This window comes from Lathyrus oleraceus, chromosome 7 (assembly GCF_024323335.1).
Source record: "Lathyrus oleraceus cultivar Zhongwan6 chromosome 7, CAAS_Psat_ZW6_1.0, whole genome shotgun sequence".
In the NCBI taxonomy this organism is placed as follows: Eukaryota; Viridiplantae; Streptophyta; class Magnoliopsida; order Fabales; family Fabaceae; genus Lathyrus; species Lathyrus oleraceus.
In genome coordinates, this window is record NC_066585.1 from 35,469,297 (window position 1) to 35,482,869 (window position 13,573).

At 39.1% G+C, this 13,573-nt stretch overlaps 1 pseudogene; it reads right to left on the reverse strand.

The window, feature by feature from the left end:
* Positions 1–8,909: 8,909 nt before the first annotated feature.
* On the reverse strand, positions 8,910–9,009 carry LOC127109304 (uncharacterized; annotated as a pseudogene).
* Between the last annotated feature and the right edge of the window lie 4,564 nt (positions 9,010–13,573).

Genomic DNA, 13,573 nt, shown 5'->3' on the forward strand with positions numbered 1-13,573 from the left:
GGAAGACTGGTTAGTAATTCACACATTTTATAATGGTCTCTTATACAATACAAGGTTGACAATAGACGCCGCTGCAGGTGGTGCACTAATGAACAAACCTTATGCTGATGCTTACCAGCTTATCGAGAGCATGGCCCAAAACCACTATCAGTGGGGAACCGAACGAACAACAGTGGAAAAACCTCAACCGAAAACTGGCATGTACGAGATAAGTAACCTTGATCACGTCAATGCAAAAGTGGATGCTTTGGTCCAGAAAATTGAAAGTTTAAACGTATCACCACCAACCGCCGTGGTTGCTATAACTCAGAATTGCGAGGTCTGTGGAATCCAAGGCCACACTCCTGCGGAATGTCAACTCTTGACTGGAATCCAAACAGAGCAAGTAAACTATGCTCAAGGAAGCCCCTATTCGAATACCTATAACCCAAATTGGAAGAATCATCCAAACTTTTCATATAAGAGTAATAATGCTTTATACGCACCTGGACAGTCTCCGAATCAAACCCCATCTATACCTCCGGGATATCAGAAACCAAATCCTAACAATAATACCCCTAGAAAATCCAACTTGGAAATCATGATGGAAAACTTTATAGCTTCCCAACAACAAACCAATAAAGATTTCTTAAACCAGAACATACACACTGGCGAACAACTTAAACAACTAGCAAGCAAAGTAGATGCCTTGGCTACCCATAACAAAATGTTAGAAACCCAAATATCTCAAGTAGCTCAACAACAAGCACCTACTGCTGCACCAACTGGTACATTCCCTGGACAGCCCCAACCTAATCCGAGAAGCCAAGCTCATGCAATCATATTAAGAAGTGGAACGGAAGTGGAAGGACCGTCTGATCCAAGGATAGAAAACCAAAACCCTAAGAAATCTACTGAGGAAAGTGAACCTAAGGAAAAGGAAGAGAGTAATAAGGAAACCCTAGAAAAGAAGGAACCTTATGTACCTCCACCACCTTACAAACCACCTATACCTTACCCTCAAAGGCTTGTTAAAACCAAAGATGTAGGCCAATTCAGAAAATTTGTTGATCTCCTTAAGCAATTAAACGTTACAATTCCATTTACCGAAGCTATTACGCAGATGCCCTCATATGCTAAATTCTTAAAAGAAATTCTTTCTAATAAAAGGAAACTTGAGGATAGTGAAACCGTTACACTCCCTGCCGAATGTAGCGCTATAATCCAAAACATGCCCCCTAAACTCAAGGATCCAGGTAGCTTCTCTATACCCTGTCACATAGGAAAATTTGTCATCGACAAAGCCTTATGCGATTTAGGAGCCGGAATTAGCGTTATGCCTTTATCCATATGTAAGAGACTGGAAATGGGAGAATTAAGACCGACCAAGATGTCTGTACAACTAGCAGATCGTTCCATCAAATATCCTGTAGGAATCCTTGAAAACGTTCCCGTACGCATAGGTCAGTTTTACATTCCCACTGACTTCACAATTATGGACATTAGAGAAGATGATACTACACCTATTATACTAGGAAGACCATTCTTAGCAACTGCCGGTGCAATCATAGACGTAAAACGAGGAAGACTCACCTTCGAAGTAGGTGAAGAGAAAATTGAATTCATTCTTTCCAAATTCTTGAAAGCACCTGCAATAGAAGATACATGTTACTTCATGGATATCATCGATGAATGCATAAAAGAAGCAGAGTCAGGAGAAGACAAATCATCAGACTATCTTTTAGAAGACAAATCTAAACAATGCTTAGCAATAACACCAGATCCTACGCAGTGTCTTAACAAACCAACCCCTGATTTGAAAACACTTCCCAAAAATCTGAGATATGAATTCCTAGACTTAGAACTTGAACGACCTGTGATAGTCAATGCAGATCTAGGAAGACTCGAAACAGAAAAACTCCTACATATCTTAAGAAAATATCCAACCGCACTAGGATACCACATAACCGATCTTAAGGAATAAGCCCTTCTATTTGTATGCATCGCATCATGTTAGAAGAAGACGGTAAAACCTCTAGGGAACACCAGAGAAGACTAAATCCGATCCTAAGTGAGGTAGTGAAAAAAGAAATAACCAAGTTATTAGAAGCAGGTATTATATATCCTATATCTGATAGCAAATGGGTCAGTCCTGTACACGTTGTACCAAAGAAAGGAGGCATAACCGTTATTGAAAACGAAAAAGGAGAAACTATAACTAAACGAATCGAATCGGGATGGAGAATGTGCATTGATTATAGGAAACTAAACAAAGCAACCCGAAAAGATCATTTCCCTTTACCATTCATTGACCAAATGTTAGAACGATTAGCAAAACATTCACATTTCTGTTATTTAGACGGTTATTCAGGCTTCTTTCAAATACCAATTCACCCTGATGACCAAGAAAAGACAACATTCACATGCCCTTTTGGTACCTTCGCGTATAGACGAATGCCGTTTGGTCTGTGTAATGCCCCTGCAACTTTTCAAAGATGCATGATGGCAATTTTCGCCGACTTTCTCGAAAACATCATGGAAGTATTCATGGATGACTTTTCTGTGTACGGACAAAGTTTCGAAGAATGCCTTGAAAACCTGGAAAGAGTTCTTGAACGATGTGTAAAAGTAAACTTAGTACTTAATTGGGAAAAGTGCCACTTTATGGTACAAGAAGGAATTGTTTTAGGACACATCATCTCGAACAGAGGAATTGAAGTAGACAAAGCCAAAATAGAGGTAATCGAAAATCTTCAACCCCAAGAACCGTGAGAGAAGTACGAAGCTTTTTAGGACACGCCGGTTTCTACCGACGATTCATCAAAGACTTCTCTAAGATAACTAAACCCTTAACCGGACTATTAATGAAAGATGCTGAATTCATATTCGACGATAACTGCTTAAAAGCATTTCAAACTCTTAAACAAGCATTGATCTCCGCACCCATTATGCAGACACCAGACTGGAATGAACCATTCGAAATAATGTGCGATGCCAGTGATTATGCTGTAGGTGCTGTTTTAGGACAAAGAAAGGATAAAAAGCTCCATGTTATATATTACGCTAGCAGAACCCTGGATGAAGCACAGATGAATTATGCCACAACCGAGAAAGAACTCCTAGCAGTAGTATTTGCGCTAGATAAATTTCGTTCTTATTTGGTAGGAGCCAAAATAATAGTTTACACTGATCATGCTGCTATCAAGTACCTTCTAACAAAAAAGGATGCTAAACCTAGACTCCTAAGATGGATCTTGTTACTACAAGAATTCGACTTAGAAACCAAGGACAAGAAAGGAACTGAGAACGTAGTAGCAGACCACCTCTCTAGACTTGAGAACCTTGAACCAGAAAGAACATCCATTAATGATGATTTCTCGTATGACAAACTCATAGCTACTTTGGAAGAGAACAACTCCGACATGCAAGTAGAAACCACCTTAGCTATATCTGTCATACCATGGTACGCTGATCTAGTAAATTATTTAGCTGCCGGAATAGTTCCACCTACTTTATCTTACCAGCAGAAGAAAAGATTCTTCCATGACATAAAACACTATTACTGGGATGATCCCTTACTTTTCAAAAGAGGTCCCGATGGTATTTTCCGTCGATGTGTACCCGAAGAAGAGGTAGAAAATATAATCCAACACTGTCACTCCGCGCCTTATGGTGGACACACAAGTACATCCAAGACCTGCTCTAAAATCCTACAAGCTGGCTTTTATTGGCCAACTATATGGAAGGACGTACATGCGGCTATTAAGGAGTGTGACAGATGTCAACGCACGGGAAACATATCTAGACGTGACGAGATGCCACAAAATGGTATTTTGGAAGTAGAGATTTTTGACGTGTGGGGAATAGACTTCATGGGACCGTTTCCATCCTCTTTCGGTAACAAGTACATACTCGTGGCGGTTGACTACGTATCAAAGTGGATCGAAGCTATAGCTTCTCCAACTAATGACACCCGAGTAGTAACTAGACTCTTTAAAAATATAATTTTCCGAGATTTGGCATCCCAAGGATAGTAGTCAGTGATGGTGGATCGCACTTTATATCCAAGGTACTCGAAAAACTACTACTTAAATATGGAGTGAGACATAGGATAGCAACACCTTACCACCCTCAAACCAGTGGACAAGTGGAAGTATCTAACAGAGAAATCAAGCAAATACTAGAAAAAACGGTCGCCACTTCAAGGAAAGATTGGTCATTGAAATTACCAGAAGCTTTATGGGCATACCGAACTGCTTATAAAACTCCCATAGGGACGACCCCATTTAAGCTCATTTATGGAAAATCCTGTCACCTCCCGGTAGAATTAGAACACAAAGCCTATTGGGCTATTAGAAATTTAAATTTGAATTATAAAGCCGCCGGTGAAAAGAGAATCCTTGACATAAACGAATTAGAGGAACTCAGAAGAGACGCCTATGAAAATGCCAAAATCTATAAAGAAAGAACAAAACAATGGCATGATAAGCGTATATCAAGGAAAATCTTCAAGCAAGGCGACGCAGTACTCTTATTTAACTCCAGACTAAAATTATTCCCGGGAAAACTACGATCCAGATGGTCAGGACCTTTCCATATCACTAAAATCTTTCCCAGTGGAGCGGTAGAAATTAAAGGACAATCTACAGAACCGTTCACCGTAAACGGGCAACGTCTGAAACATTATCACTATGCGGAAACCAACGAGGATTCGCAAATTCTACACTTAGACGAAACGCCCCCAGGACTCATAGACAATATTTAACAGTTTCTCTGTCGAGCTTGCGACATTTAAACAAAGCGCTTAGTGGGAGACAACCCACAAATTAATTTGTTATTTTATTATTTTATTATTATTATCATTTCTCTATTTTTCTCTTAATTATTCTTTTAATTTCTATTTAGTATTCATTATTGATTTATTCAAAAAGAAAAAAAAAATATCTATATATTATAATAATAATTCTATTCTTCTTTCGGCATTTGGCCAAATCCTGACTTAAACTCATGTTTTCTTTTCTCTAGTTAACACTAACCAGATGGGACATTTTGACCGTATGGGTATCAAGTTCAGAGGAATGGCTCAGAAACGAAGGTTTGAAGAACTAGCCACTAGAGAGATGCTACCTAGTTTATATGCTGATGATTGGGCTATGACTGCCCTTGGACTGAGACAGAGTGTCCTGTTTTTGCTGAATCAGATAGGATGGGAGACCTCCCCTATTCTGAGACCTTTCACCACCTACCGGAGACTCACATTAGAATTCCTTAGTTCATTAATCTATCTACCTAGCCATGGAAAAGGAATTACCAGAGGTTTTATCCAGTTCAGAATGTTCAATATGGAGTACCAATTTAATACTAGAGACTTCACCAACCTTTTGGGTTTTCCTACCTCCTTTGATACATTCACTATTAGCCAGGAAAAACTTCTTGAATATAGAGAGCTTGAACACTTTTGGGGTAAGCTGACTGGAAATGATGAGCCCGAAGAACATGAGTTTCTCTCTGGAAACATCGAGGACAATGTTTAGTTCAAGTATGGGGGGGAAATTATTCTTTCCATTCTCATCTTTGTTTCAAGTTTGTACTCTCCCTTTTCATTGTTATTTCCTTATAAAAACAAAATATTTTTTTTTAAGTTAAGTCCTGAATGTGAAAGTTTCTATTATCTATTTCCCTCAACTTTCTTGAGCCATAACAAAAATTTTAACACACCCAATAAGTATAAAGGTCGCCTACTTTATAAAATTTGAGTGAAATCAAAACAAAATCATTACCATAACAACGCTCTGAGAACCTCAATATGTTAGATCAGGATAAGTACCTATTATACCGATTCCTTGAACTTTTAGTTCTATGGCAACCCCAAGTAGTTTATACAGAAGTCAGCACCATCTTAATAGCAAACTACGTGGAGAGCCGATGAATATAAGTGAATGATCCCCAAAGTAACCTAAGAAAATTAAACTAGGTGATCCTTACCAGATCATTTAACCTAAAGGTTGCAGATCATGCAAAAGCACAATACGAAAGATCCATTATGAATTGGTTCAGTAGGAATCTGGTACTGAACTTGGTAGGGCGGACTACGGTTCGATCCCCCGCAATTTGCAATGGACTGAATAATGAAGTTATCCGACTTATGTACCAGAACTTCTAGCTAAAAGCGGATCATAGTCACTAACCGGTTACTCCACTATGTGCGCGAAAGGATAAAGGGCTTAATGTGATTTCGCTAGAATGAAAACGGGCAAAATAAGACTAAAGGAACCAGGATAGCTATCATAGGGTACTTGAACCGATCGGCATAAGGTAGGGTTATCTAAGTTGTAACGGTAGTTGTTGATGTCAAGATTAAACTCAAGTCCTCCTAAACAAAAATCCATTGGCAACCTAGTACGAATTGATGTGTGCTTTAAAATTTCATCCGGCTAAAACTTTTAACAAGTTCTATACTGAATTTTGCTTGAGGACAAGCAAAGATTTAAGTATGGGGGAGTTTGATAACACGAAATTATATCGCTTTTAAGACTTAATTCAATTAAATTATTTTATCATTTACGCTAATTTATCCCATTTTATCAGATATTATGCAGTATTTCTTTTCTATTTATATCAGGTACCCATTTTGAAGCAAAAGTGAAAAAGGGAAGAAAAGGAGGGGTAAAAAGCAACAAAAAGGAGAGAAAAGGAACCAAAGGCCAAAGCCCAGCCCAAAGCGCACAAGTCACCAATGCTGTGCCTGTGACGGACGTCACAGGACGCGTGACGAGCGTCACGCGAAGCAGCCTTGTGACGGACGTCACACATGGTGTGACGAACGTCACACCAGTCCTCTATATTTTTGGCGCAAGGAACTCAACTGACCACGTTGAAGCCCACTTCCACTCACGCTTAACCCTCGGAAGCCTACTACCATGCACGCGGAAACCCTTGAAAAGTGGTTACACCAGCAGCTTATAAATAGCAGCAAATTGGGAACTTCCAGACAAAGAGTTTTTGCACGCTCAGTCTTGCGGAAGCTCTGCCAAATTTATTTTTTCACGCCTTTGCCTATTTTTCTTCCTTTCCAGCATCGTTCACTTTATTTATTTTATTTTGCAAGCTTTGTTTTCTTTTTCCCTTGCAATTTATTTTCCCCGTTCTTAGCTTTTAGATATTTTTCGCGTAGTAGTTTCTACACCGGAAACTACTGGGCAACTTTATACCGGATTTAACCTTACGTTATTTTCGGGTTTTTTTTTTTCCTTGATTTAATTTACTGTTTAATTGAAGAATCGAAGAACAAATCCTACCGGCTTGTGGTGGAGTGTTCAAGACCATTGTATTACGCATTCAGGTTCTTTAATTGTTATTTAATTTTTATGCTTTATTCTACTGTTTATTTACATTGCATGCCTGGAATGAGTCTGTTTATGCATGATATAGATTCTTATTTATTTAGCATGTCTGGCTAATTTGCCTAGGTATCGGTATGTAAAGTAAGCAGAAAGAGGGATCAAAACTAAGTCGGTCTATTCAAACTTAAATTAGAATCAATCTTTTTATGGTCTTAACTTACAGGTTTAATAACAAGATTTTTTACAAAAGTAAAAGACATAAAGAAGTTGAAACCAACAGAGCGAGAGTTTGAGGTTTTAACTGGACAGTGTAAGTTAGTCATTAAATCTATCTCAGGGCGAGAGCAAGTTTTAGAATTAATTAAATTCTGACCTTTTTCCAAAAAGTATTTTTAAAGATTGAATGTGAGGACGAGAGTTAAGCATTTAGATTTAATTGTATAACCTAAGTCAACAGAGCGAAAGTTTGAGATAAGGGTGTTTAAAACGGTCAGTATTTTCTTAAAAAGAGTTTCTGCAACTTTATTGTTTTCAAAATATGATTTTGACTTAATTATAAGTGACAGCAACATTAACATAAGATCATGGTTTCTTCAACAGAGCGAGAGTTTGAGATAAAACCTTTAACCAATAAAGTTAGTCGAAACGATTTATTTTAAAACCGAGAGACCGACAAGGAATTGATTCCCTAGTTTTGACGAACTACATACCGATATCCGTTTTATTGATATTTAATCTAGATATTAGTTTAGCTCTTAGCTCCCTTCCCCAAACAATCAAACATTTTCACCTTAGATTTACGTAGTAACCTTAGATAACGGTACATCGATTCATAAGTCCCTGTGGGATCGATATCTTTTAAAACTACGCGATAGAACTGTGCACTTGCAGTTTGTATCCCATTCTCGACTCACACAGTCGAGCGATAAAGTTTTGGCGCCGTTGCCGGGGACTTTTATTCAATCGATATCGTAACTCTTCCGTTACGCTGTAGAGACTAAGGTTTCTTTTTCCTTCTATTCTTTCTTTCGTTGATTTGTATGCCACGCACTCGCTCTCAAGGCGAACCGCTCTATTTACGAATCAACGATATCGAACTATATCTCCGAGTCTTACGACGAATTCGGGAATATCGTGCTGAAAACAATCTCCCTCCTATAAACCTTCCTGATATCAAAAACATTTTTCCTTCTTTAACCGAGATGGCAGAACCAGCTCGTGCCCTTAGAGATTACGCCGCTCCATCGCAAGATGAACCGCATTCAAGTATTGCTCCGCCCGCAATCGAAGCAAACAACTTTGAACTTAAACCTTCACTGTTGCAGGCTGTGCAACAGAACCAATTCTCTGGAAATCTTACCGAAGATCCAAACCTTCATTTATCCGTATTTGTTCAATATGCTGATACTGTTAAAGCTAATGGTGTCACTTCAGAGGCAATTCGACTTCGTCTTTTTCCTTTCTCATTAAGAGATAGCGCTAGAAGATGGCTTCAATCTCTTCCTTCTAACTCAGTCACCACATGGAACGAGTTGAAGAAAGTTTTTCTTGCCCGATATTTTCCGCCAAGCAAAACAGCTATGTTAAGAGCCCAGATAAACGGATTTAAACAAAAAGACAACGAGTCTCTTTTCGAAGCATGGGAAAGATACAAAGACATGATGAGACTTTGCCCACACCATGGTTTGGAAGACTGGTTAGTAATTCACACATTTTATAATGGTCTCTTATACAATACAAGGTTGACAATAGACGCCGCTGCAGGTGGTGCACTAATGAACAAACCTTATGCTGATGCTTACCAGCTTATCGAGAGCATGGCCCAAAACCACTATCAGTGGGGAACCGAACGAACAACAGTGGAAAAACCTCAACCGAAAACTGGCATGTACGAGATAAGTAACCTTGATCACGTCAATGCAAAAGTGGATGCTTTGGTCCAGAAAATTGAAAGTTTAAACGTATCACCACCAACCGCCGTGGTTGCTATAACTCAGAATTGCGAGGTCTGTGGAATCCAAGGCCACACTCCTGCGGAATGTCAACTCTTGACTGGAATCCAAACAGAGCAAGTAAACTATGCTCAAGGAAGCCCCTATTCGAATACCTATAACCCAAATTGGAAGAATCATCCAAACTTTTCATATAAGAGTAATAATGCTTTATACGCACCTGGACAGTCTCCGAATCAAACCCCATCTATACCTCCGGGATATCAGAAACCAAATCCTAACAATAATACCCCTAGAAAATCCAACTTGGAAATCATGATGGAAAACTTTATAGCTTCCCAACAACAAACCAATAAAGATTTCTTAAACCAGAACATACACACTGGCGAACAACTTAAACAACTAGCAAGCAAAGTAGATGCCTTGGCTACCCATAACAAAATGTTAGAAACCCAAATATCTCAAGTAGCTCAACAACAAGCACCTACTGCTGCACCAACTGGTACATTCCCTGGACAGCCCCAACCTAATCCGAGAAGCCAAGCTCATGCAATCATATTAAGAAGTGGAACGGAAGTGGAAGGACCGTCTGATCCAAGGATAGAAAACCAAAACCCTAAGAAATCTACTGAGGAAAGTGAACCTAAGGAAAAGGAAGAGAGTAATAAGGAACCCTAGAAAAGAAGGAACCTTATGTACCTCCACCACCTTACAAACCACCTATACCTTACCCTCAAAGGCTTGTTAAAACCAAAGATGTAGGCCAATTCAGAAAATTTGTTGATCTCCTTAAGCAATTAAACGTTACAATTCCATTTACCGAAGCTATTACGCAGATGCCCTCATATGCTAAATTCTTAAAAGAAATTCTTTCTAATAAAAGGAAACTTGAGGATAGTGAAACCGTTACACTCCCTGCCGAATGTAGCGCTATAATCCAAAACATGCCCCCTAAACTCAAGGATCCAGGTAGCTTCTCTATACCCTGTCACATAGGAAAATTTGTCATCGACAAAGCCTTATGCGATTTAGGAGCCGGAATTAGCGTTATGCCTTTATCCATATGTAAGAGACTGGAAATGGGAGAATTAAGACCGACCAAGATGTCTGTACAACTAGCAGATCGTTCCATCAAATATCCTGTAGGAATCCTTGAAAACGTTCCCGTACGCATAGGTCAGTTTTACATTCCCACTGACTTCACAATTATGGACATTAGAGAAGATGATACTACACCTATTATACTAGGAAGACCATTCTTAGCAACTGCCGGTGCAATCATAGACGTAAAACGAGGAAGACTCACCTTCGAAGTAGGTGAAGAGAAAATTGAATTCATTCTTTCCAAATTCTTGAAAGCACCTGCAATAGAAGATACATGTTACTTCATGGATATCATCGATGAATGCATAAAAGAAGCAGAGTCAGGAGAAGACAAATCATCAGACTATCTTTTAGAAGACAAATCTAAACAATGCTTAGCAATAACACCAGATCCTACGCAGTGTCTTAACAAACCAACCCCTGATTTGAAAACACTTCCCAAAAATCTGAGATATGAATTCCTAGACTTAGAACTTGAACGACCTGTGATAGTCAATGCAGATCTAGGAAGACTCGAAACAGAAAAACTCCTACATATCTTAAGAAAATATCCAACCGCACTAGGATACCACATAACCGATCTTAAAGGAATAAGCCCTTCTATTTGTATGCATCGCATCATGTTAGAAGAAGACGGTAAAACCTCTAGGGAACACCAGAGAAGACTAAATCCGATCCTAAGTGAGGTAGTGAAAAAGAAATAACCAAGTTATTAGAAGCAGGTATTATATATCCTATATCTGATAGCAAATGGGTCAGTCCTGTACACGTTGTACCAAAGAAAGGAGGCATAACCGTTATTGAAAACGAAAAAGGAGAAACTATAACTAAACGAATCGAATCGGGATGGAGAATGTGCATTGATTATAGGAAACTAAACAAAGCAACCCGAAAAGATCATTTCCCTTTACCATTCATTGACCAAATGTTAGAACGATTAGCAAAACATTCACATTTCTGTTATTTAGACGGTTATTCAGGCTTCTTTCAAATACCAATTCACCCTGATGACCAAGAAAAGACAACATTCACATGCCCTTTTGGTACCTTCGCGTATAGACGAATGCCGTTTGGTCTGTGTAATGCCCCTGCAACTTTTCAAAGATGCATGATGGCAATTTTCGCCGACTTTCTCGAAAACATCATGGAAGTATTCATGGATGACTTTTCTGTGTACGGACAAAGTTTCGAAGAATGCCTTGAAAACCTGGAAAGAGTTCTTGAACGATGTGTAAAAGTAAACTTAGTACTTAATTGGGAAAAGTGCCACTTTATGGTACAAGAAGGAATTGTTTTAGGACACATCATCTCGAACAGAGGAATTGAAGTAGACAAAGCCAAAATAGAGGTAATCGAAAATCTTCAACCCCCAAGAACCGTGAGAGAAGTACGAAGCTTTTTAGGACACGCCGGTTTCTACCGACGATTCATCAAAGACTTCTCTAAGATAACTAAACCCTTAACCGGACTATTAATGAAAGATGCTGAATTCATATTCGACGATAACTGCTTAAAAGCATTTCAAACTCTTAAACAAGCATTGATCTCCGCACCCATTATGCAGACACCAGACTGGAATGAACCATTCGAAATAATGTGCGATGCCAGTGATTATGCTGTAGGTGCTGTTTTAGGACAAAGAAAGGATAAAAAGCTCCATGTTATATATTACGCTAGCAGAACCCTGGATGAAGCACAGATGAATTATGCCACAACCGAGAAAGAACTCCTAGCAGTAGTATTTGCGCTAGATAAATTTCGTTCTTATTTGGTAGGAGCCAAATAATAGTTTACACTGATCATGCTGCTATCAAGTACCTTCTAACAAAAAAGGATGCTAAACCTAGACTCCTAAGATGGATCTTGTTACTACAAGAATTCGACTTAGAAACCAAGGACAAGAAAGGAACTGAGAACGTAGTAGCAGACCACCTCTCTAGACTTGAGAACCTTGAACCAGAAAGAACATCCATTAATGATGATTTCTCGTATGACAAACTCATAGCTACTTTGGAAGAGAACAACTCCGACATGCAAGTAGAAACCACCTTAGCTATATCTGTCATACCATGGTACGCTGATCTAGTAAATTATTTAGCTGCCGGAATAGTTCCACCTACTTTATCTTACCAGCAGAAGAAAAGATTCTTCCATGACATAAAACACTATTACTGGGATGATCCCTTACTTTTCAAAAGAGGTCCCGATGGTATTTTCCGTCGATGTGTACCCGAAGAAGAGGTAGAAAATATAATCCAACACTGTCACTCCGCGCCTTATGGTGGACACACAAGTACATCCAAGACCTGCTCTAAAATCCTACAAGCTGGCTTTTATTGGCCAACTATATGGAAGGACGTACATGCGGCTATTAAGGAGTGTGACAGATGTCAACGCACGGGAAACATATCTAGACGTGACGAGATGCCACAAAATGGTATTTTGGAAGTAGAGATTTTTGACGTGTGGGGAATAGACTTCATGGGACCGTTTCCATCCTCTTTCGGTAACAAGTACATACTCGTGGCGGTTGACTACGTATCAAAGTGGATCGAAGCTATAGCTTCTCCAACTAATGACACCCGAGTAGTAACTAGACTCTTTAAAAATATAATTTTTCCGAGATTTGGCATCCCAAGGATAGTAGTCAGTGATGGTGGATCGCACTTTATATCCAAGGTACTCGAAAAACTACTACTTAAATATGGAGTGAGACATAGGATAGCAACACCTTACCACCCTCAAACCAGTGGACAAGTGGAAGTATCTAACAGAGAAATCAAGCAAATACTAGAAAAAACGGTCGCCACTTCAAGGAAAGATTGGTCATTGAAATTACCAGAAGCTTTATGGGCATACCGAACTGCTTATAAAACTCCCATAGGGACGACCCCATTTAAGCTCATTTATGGAAAATCCTGTCACCTCCCGGTAGAATTAGAACACAAAGCCTATTGGGCTATTAGAAATTTAAATTTGAATTATAAAGCCGCCGGTGAAAAGAGAATCCTTGACATAAACGAATTAGAGGAACTCAGAAGAGACGCCTATGAAAATGCCAAAATCTATAAAGAAAGAACAAAACAATGGCATGATAAGCGTATATCAAGGAAAATCTTCAAGCAAGGCGACGCAGTACTCTTATTTAACTCCAGACTAAAATTATTCCCGGGAAAACTACGATCCAGATGGTCA